This window comes from Nycticebus coucang, chromosome 22 (assembly GCF_027406575.1).
Source record: "Nycticebus coucang isolate mNycCou1 chromosome 22, mNycCou1.pri, whole genome shotgun sequence".
Taxonomy (NCBI): domain Eukaryota; kingdom Metazoa; phylum Chordata; class Mammalia; order Primates; family Lorisidae; genus Nycticebus; species Nycticebus coucang.
In genome coordinates this window covers 9543953-9552303 of record NC_069801.1, presented here as the reverse complement: position 1 = coordinate 9552303, position 8351 = coordinate 9543953, and positions in this window count along the sequence as shown.

Sequence of the window (8351 nt, the reverse complement as noted above, 5' to 3'; positions counted from 1 at the left end):
ACCTCTATTCTACTGTTGAAATAACTGGTTTGGGCCTGGGAGAGACTTGCTGGGCTGGATGCAGCCCTCCAGTGATGGAGCAGGATTTGGCCACAGGTGTTGCGAGGCTGCACAACACGGCCTCTCTTCACCTACCCACGTGCCCTCTCTGTGCCAGTGGGCACAGCCTGGCAAGGTTGGTATGGGGTGGTGCGTTTCTTGGGGCTGTGTGCTGAACCCCTGGAAAAGCAGCCAGCAGTGGCTATAAGCACCCCATGTGACTTTCTTTCTTTTTTTAATTTATTTTTTTTATTAAATCATAGCTGTATACATTAATGCGATCATGGGGCACCATACACTGGTTTTATAGACCATTTGACACATTTTCGTCACACTGGTTAACATAGCCTTCCTGGCATTTTCTTAGTTATTGTGTTAAGACATTTGTATTCTACATTCACTAAGTTTCACATGTACCCTTGTAAGATGCACCACAGGTGTAATCCCACCAATCACCCTCCCTCTGCCCACCTCCCCCCTCCCTCCCCACCCTCTCTTCCTTCCCCATATGCTTAGGTTATAACTGGGTTATAGCTTTAATATGAAAGCCATAAATTAGTTTCATACTAGGGCTGAGTACATTGGATACTTTTTCTTCCATTCTTGAGATACTTTACTAAGAAGAATATGTTCCAGCTCTATCCATGTAAACATGAAAGAGGTAAAGTCTCCATCTTTCTTTAAGGCTGCATAATATTCCACAGTGTACATATACCACAATTTATTAATCCATTCATGGATCAATGGGCGCTTGGGCTTTTTCCATGACTTAGCAATTATGAATTGGGCTGCAATAAACATTCTGGTACAAATATCTTTGTTATAATAGATTTTTGGTCTTCTGGGTATATACCTAGTAGAGGAATTATAGGATTGAATGGCAGATCTATTTTTAGATCTCTAAGTGTTCTCCAACATCTTTCCAAAAGGAATGTATTAATTTGCATTCCCACCAGCAGTGTAGAAGTGTTCCCTTTTCTCCACGTCCACACCAACATCTCTGGTCTTGGGATTTTGTGATATGGGCTAATCTTACTGGAGTTAGATGATATCTCAAAGTAGTTTTGATTTGCATTTCTCTGATGATTAAGGATGATGACCATTTTTCATGTGTCTGTAGGCCATGCACCTGTCTTCTTCAGAGAAGTTTCTCTTCAGGTCCCTTGCCCAGCCTGCGATGGGATCACTTGTTCTTTTCTTGCTTATACGTTTGAGTTCTCTGTGGATTCTGGTTATTAAACCTTTGTCGGAGACATAACCTGCAAATATCTTCTCCCACTCTGAGGGCTGTCTGCTTTACTTACTGTGTTCTTGGCTTTGCAGAAGCTTTTTAGTTTGATCAGGTCTCAGTAATGTACTTTTGAAGCTGCTTCAATTGCCCAGGGGGGTCCTCCTCATAAAATACTCGCCCAGACCGATTTCTTCAAGAGTTTTCCCTGTACTCTATTCTAGTATTTTTATAGTTTGATATCTTAAGTTTAAATTTTTAATCCAGTGAGAGTCTATCTTAGTTAATGGTAGAAGGTGTGGGTCCAGTTTCAGTCTTCTACAGGTTGCCAGCCAGTTCACCAAGCACCATTTGTTAAATAGGGAATCTTTTCCCCACTGAATGTTTTTAATTGGCTTGTCAAAGATCAAATAACGGTAAGTAGCTAGGTTAATCTCTTGGTTCTCTATTCTGTTCCATACATCTACCTCTCTGTTTTTGTGCCAGTACCATGCTGTTTTGATCAGTATTGATTTATAGTATAGTCTGAGGTCTGGTAGCGTGATTCCTCCTGCTTTGTTTTTACTTCTGAGTAATGTCTTGGCTATTCGAGGTTTTTTTCTGATTCCATATAAAACGAAGTATTATTTTTTCAAGATCTTTAAAGTATGACAGTGGAGCTTTAATAGGGATTGCATTAAAATTGTATATTGCTTTGGGTAGTATGGACATTTTAACAATGTTGATTCTTCCCAGCCATGAGCATGGTATGTTTTTCCATTTGTTAACGTTTTCAGCTGTTTCTTTTCTTAGAGTTTCATAGTTCTCTTTATAGAGATCTTTCATGTCCTTTGTTAGATAAACTCCCAAATATTTCATCTTCTTTGGCACTACTGTGAATGGGATAGAGTCCTTAACTTTTTTCAGTTTGACTATTGTTGGTATATATAAAGGCTACCAACTTATCAATGTTGATTTTGTAACCTGAGACACTGCTGTATTCCTTGATCACTTCTAAGAGTTTTGTAGTAGAATCCCTAGTGTTTTCCAGATATAAGATCATATAATCTGCCAAGAGTGAGTTTTATCTCTTCTGACCCTATGTGGATACCTTGATCACCTTTTCTTCCCTAATTGCGATGGCTAAAACTTCCATTACAATGTTAAAGAGCAGTGGAGACAATGGGCAGCCTTGTTTGGTTCCTGATCTGAGTGGAAATGATTTCAATTTAACTCCATTCAATACAATATTGGCTGTGGGTTTGCTGTAGATGGCCTCTATCAGTTTAAGAAATGTCCCTTCTATACCAGTTTTCTTAAGTGTTCTGATCATGAAGGGATGCTGGATATTATCAAAAGCTTTTTCTGCATCAATTGAGAGAATCGTATGGTCTTTGTTTTTTAATTTGTTTATGTGCTGAATTATACTTATAAATTTATGTATATTGAATCAGCCTTGAGACCCTGGGATAAAACCGATTTGGTCATGATGTATAATTTGTTTGATGTGTTGCTGGATTCTGTTTGTTAAGATCTTGTTGAATATTTTTGCATCTATATTTATTAGTGATATTGGTCTATAATTTTCTTTTCTTGTTGGGTCTTTTCCTGGTTTGGGGTTTAGGGTGATGTTTGCTTCATAGAACATGTTGGGTAGTCTTCCTTCTTTTTCTATACTTTGGAACAGGTTTAGTAATTATAGGTACTAGTTCCTCTTTAAAGGTTTGGTAGAATTCTGACGTGAAGCCATCTGGTCCCGGGTTTTTATTTTTAGGGAGATTTCGTATGATTGATGCTATTTCAGAACTTGATATTGGCCTGTTCAACATTTCCACTTGATTCTGGCTAAGTCTTGGAAGGTGACGTGCTTCCAAGTACTGGTCAATTTCCTTCAGATTTTCATATTTCTGAGAATAAAGTTTCTTGTAATATTCATTAAGGATTTTTTGAATTTCTGAGGAGTCTGTTGTTATTTTGTCTTTGTCGTTTCTGATTAATAAAATTAGAGATTTTACTCTTTTTTTCCTGGTTAGGTTAGCCAAAGGTTTATCTATTTTATTGACCTTTTCAAAAAACCAACTTTTTGATTTATTGATCTATTGTATAATTCCTTTTATTCTGCTCTAATTTTGGTTATTTCTTTTCTTCTACTGGGTTTGGGGTTGGAATGTTCTTCCTTTTCCATTTGCTTGAGATGTCTCATTAAGTTGTTAACTTCCTCTCTTTTTGTTCTCTTTTTTTTCCAGTTTCTGGCCGGGACTGGGTTTGAACCCGCCATCTCTGGCAAATGGAGCCGGCACCCTGCCCCTTTGAGACACAGGCGCTGCCCTCTTTTCATTCTCTTGAGGAAGGCTTGCAGTGCTATTAATTTCCCTCTTCAGACTGCCTTTGCAGTATCCCAGAGGTTCTAACAATTTGTGTCTTCATTGTCGTTTTGTTAAAAAAAAATTTGGCAATTTCCTTCTTAATCTCATCTCTGACCCAGCTATCATTCAGCATAAGGTTATTTAAGTTCTGTGTTTTTGTATGAGTATGCAGATTCCTGTTGTTACTGAGTTCAAATTTTATTCCATGGTGGTCCGAGAAGATGCAAGGAATAATTTCTATTCCTTTAAATTTACTGAGGTTAGACTTGTGACCTAAGATGTGATTGATTTTGGAGTATGTTCCATGGACTGATGAGAAGTATGTGTATTCAGTTTTGTTGGGATGAAATGTTCTGAAGATACCTGCTAAATCCAAATGTTGGATGGTTAGGTTTAAATCTAAAATTTCTTTGCTCAGCTTCTTATTGGAGGATCTATCCAGCACTGCCAAAGGAGTATTGAAATCTCCGACTATTATGGAGCTGGAGGAAATCAAGTTGCTCATGTCTGTTAGAGTTTCTCTTATAAATTGAGGTGCATTCTGGTTGGGTGCATAAACATTAATAATTGAAATCTCGGGGCTGCGCCTTGTGGCTCAAAGGAGTAGGGCACCAGCCCCATATGCCGGAGTGGCAGGTTCAAACCCAGCCCTGGCCAAAAACTGCAAAAAAAAAAAAATAATAATAATAATTGAAATCTCATCATATTGAGTATTACCCTGAACAAATATGAAGTGACCATTCTTATCCTTCCTTACCTTTGTTGGTTTAAAGCCTATTGTGTTTGCAAATAGAATTGCAACACCTGCTTTTTTCTTATTACCATTTGCCTGAAATATGGACGACCATCCTTTCATCCTGAGTCTATATTTATCTTTTAAGGTAAGATGTGATTCTTGTATGCAGCAAATATCTGGCCTGAGTTTTTGTATCCAGTCAGCCAACCTGTGCCTCTTTAGAGGACAGTTTAAGCCATTCACATTAATGGAGGATATTGATAAGTCTGGTAAAATTTTGGGTATTGAGTTTTTTAAAAGTCCAGTGGACATTTTTTAATCCTTTCGCCACTGTGGAAGTTGGAATTTGATCAAAAGTGATTTTACTTTTGTGGTAGAGGATTGGGCTGGTCATGATGGAGGATAGGTCTTGTGACCTAAGATGTGATCGATTTTGGAGTGAGTTTACTTTTGTGGTAGAGGATTGGGATGGTCATGATGGAGGATAGGTCTAAGAATATCCCGAAGAGCTGGTTTGGTTATGGCAAATTTCTTCAACATATGAATGTCATTAAAGTATTTAATTTCTCCATCATAAATGAAACTCAGTTTAGCTGGATACAGGATCCGGGGTTGAAAGTTCTTTTGTTTTAGGAGATTAAAAGTCGATGACCACCCTCTTCTGGCTTGAAAATTTTCAGCAGAGACATCTTCAGTCATTCTAATTTTCTCCCCTTTGTAGGTAATGGATTTCTTACGTCTGGCTGCTTTCAGAAGTTTCTCCTTCATATTAACTTTAGTGAAGTTAATTATGATGTGCCTGGGGGATGTCTTATTCAGGTTGAGTCGTGCTGGGGTTCTGAAACTGTCTGCTATCTTAATTTCAGAATCTCTTGGCATGTCTGGGAAATTCTCTTTCATAATTTCATGGAGAAGGGCCTCTGTGCTTTGCGAAGCCACTGGGATTCCAATGAGGCAGATATTAGCCTTCTTCGAATTATCCCAGAGCTCTCTGAGAGAATGATCTGTTTTTGCTCTCCATTTCTCTTCCTCTTTGAGTTTGGGAGCGTTCAAAAGCTTTGTCTTCAATGTCAGAAATCCTTTCTTCTGCTTGCTCTACTCTGTTATTGAGGGATTCTACTGTATTTTTCAGATCTTTGAGGGCTGCAAATTCTTGCTTTAGTGTGTCAAAATTTTTGGTGGTTTTATCTTTAAATTCGTTAAACTTTTGAGACAACTTTAGAATTTCTCCTCGAATTTCTTTCTTTTTTTTTTTTTTTTTGTAGAGACAGAGTCTCACTTTATGGCCCTTGGTAGAGTGCCGTGGCCTCACACAGCTCACAGCAACCTCCAACTCGTGGGCTTAAGCGATTCTCTTGCCTCAGCCTCCCGAGTAGCTGGGACTACAGGCGCCTGCCACAACGCCCAGCTATTTTTTGGTTGCAGTTTGGCCAGGGCCGGGTTTGAACCCGCCACCCTTGGTATATGGGGCTGGCACCTTACCGACTGAGCCACAGGCGTTGCCCTCTCCTCAAATTTCTAATTCCGACTTTCGAATTGCTCCTCAAATTTCTAATTCCAAATTTTCCTCCATTCTATTAATCTTGTTTGCAATCCAAATTCTGAATTCGATTTCTGACATCTCGGCCAGCTGTTTATGAGTGGTATCTTCAGTTACATCTGTCATATCTTTCCTTGAGGCAGTTGATCTAGTCTGGTTATTCATGTTACCAGATTTTTTCCGCTGATTCCTCCTCATGATTATTTTACACCGTTTTACTTTTCCCCTGGAGCTTTGTCGAGGACCTGTACAGTGCTATGGCTTGAGAAACTGGGGACCTGTTTGGTGTGTTGGGGCTAAGTGACTCTGTCTTGTTTTCACCTGTTCTCTGTCCAACCCTAGTGAAACAGTTACTCTGGGTTGAAGTCTCAGCTGTGGAGAAATACCAGCAATTAAGTCACCCCGCCCCCACAGGTAACAATTGGAAAAGGAAAATCGAACCTTCCTACAACCACACACTTAGGGCACCACTTGGATAGTCCTTGGGTGATTGGCTCAGTTCAAAAGGTCCAAATCAATTATTTCAGTCAGCACCTGTCTCAGGTGGGAGAGTTTAAAAGGTCTCTGGCAACTAGATCGCAGGGGTCTGCAGACAACTCAAATATGACTTGCTCCGGTGCTCTGTGAAGCCAGGAGGACCCACCCACCAAATAGATTAGTTTGGGAAGGTTGATGCCTCCTTCCCCACCTTGTACCTCTGTCACACCCAGTACTGATAACCCCACAGGGCTGTGACCCAGTTGCCTCCAATGAGCAGATACTCCAGGGTTTTGCACCTGCCTGAATCACAAGGAAATCTGTCTGCTCAGCCAGGCTGCTGTTCTCTGCCTCTATCCAGCAGGGGGAGGGACGCCTGACAACCTCGGGCACTTGATGGAGGCTGGTGGGGTTCACTCAGTTCCACCCCCGCCCCTGATTGATATTACTGACAGAACAGAACAACTTTGTGGGAATTTGTTTCTGTCCCCGCTAAATTCCCCTGCAGAAGAGAAGCTGTTTTGAGTTCCCAGAACCTGTGCCTCAGGCCCTGTCTGTGCTGCTGTACCGTCTCAGCTGTTTGTATTCGCAGCACGCTTACCTGTCAGATCCAGCCTCTGCCTGCCCTCCTTTGTTTAAGCTGACTGTCCCTGGGTCAGGCCTGCCCCGGGAATCTCCCGGCTCTGCACTCCACCCAGGCTGGTACCACCTCAGGCAAACCCTTTACTCACAGGGCCTGCGTTTCCATCCTAGATCTGTTCCATGGTGGTTGCCACCTGAGAAGATGCCCAGCCTCCTCTGGTTTCCCAGAGAGACAGGGGGTATGACTTTGGAATATCCGGGAGTGGGCCCTATTGTTGCCAAAAAACAGCTGCTGCTCTGTGCCTTGGAGCACCGCCACTCCAGCTTGGTTCCCTCCCAGCTGACCATCCTCTCTTCTCCTCACTCCCATGTCGCAGAATCAGCACTGACCAGCTGCAGTCCAGGCCCCGTCCACATCCCTTGAGAAATCACCCAAGAATCTGGACTCCTGGCGGACAGGCCTCTAGACCTCAGAGTGAGAGTGGACGGGAGTGCTGGGAGCTCAGAATTGCAGGTAGAGAATATATACAGTTTTATACAGTTTTATGCCTGGCAGGAGAATGCCATGGCACCCTAGTAGGGGAGGTAGGTCCAGTTTTTAGAGGGTCTCTTCTATGGAGTATAGTGGGAGGACCTTTGAACTCTGCTCATTTGTTTGTGGGGCACTCTGAGGTGTTCTCATGTGGGAGCAGACTCTTGTCTGCTTGGTGATGGATTTTGTACCTTTTGTTTGTATCCTTAGGGTCGCAGCTTGCCTCAGCGGGGTTGATGTGCGTTCTTCAATCTTCTCTCTTGGTGCAGCTCCAATCCACCAGGTTACTTGCTAAATTTCTGTCCTTTAACTCTCCTTCTGGATGGGAGCCTCTGTGGAAAGCTGGCTTCAGTCAGCCATCTTGTCTCTGCCCGGATGTGACTTTCTTTCAAACCTCAAATCAAACATCTCTGATCCTTTTGGGAGAGTCAAACAAGCAGAATATTCCCTCTCACTGTCATGCTCTCTTTAATGACTAGAGGATCCCAGCAGCGTCACAGTCGAGTCCATCTTACCATGGTGACAGTGGGTACCACCAGCACTGCCCTTGGGCAGGCAAGGCCCTATCTTAGTTAGGTCCAGCGTTTTGGAGGACCCTACTCCAGCCTTCCTCCAGCTGTGCTTTTCCTGAGGGAGTAAGGAACAATGGAACTAAAGGCACATGCCCACGAATCAGTGTGCTCTTCTAGAACATTCTCTGGGTACTCAGGATCCCAGAATTTCCTGCACAAATGATCCCAAGTTCTGATGTGGGCCTCCTCCCAGCATCTTTCCTCCAGGACAGACTGAGTGGCCACACAGGATGTTGACACAGACCACAACGACACTCAGCTATTTTTAGAGATGGGGTCCCACTCTTGCTCAGGTTGGTC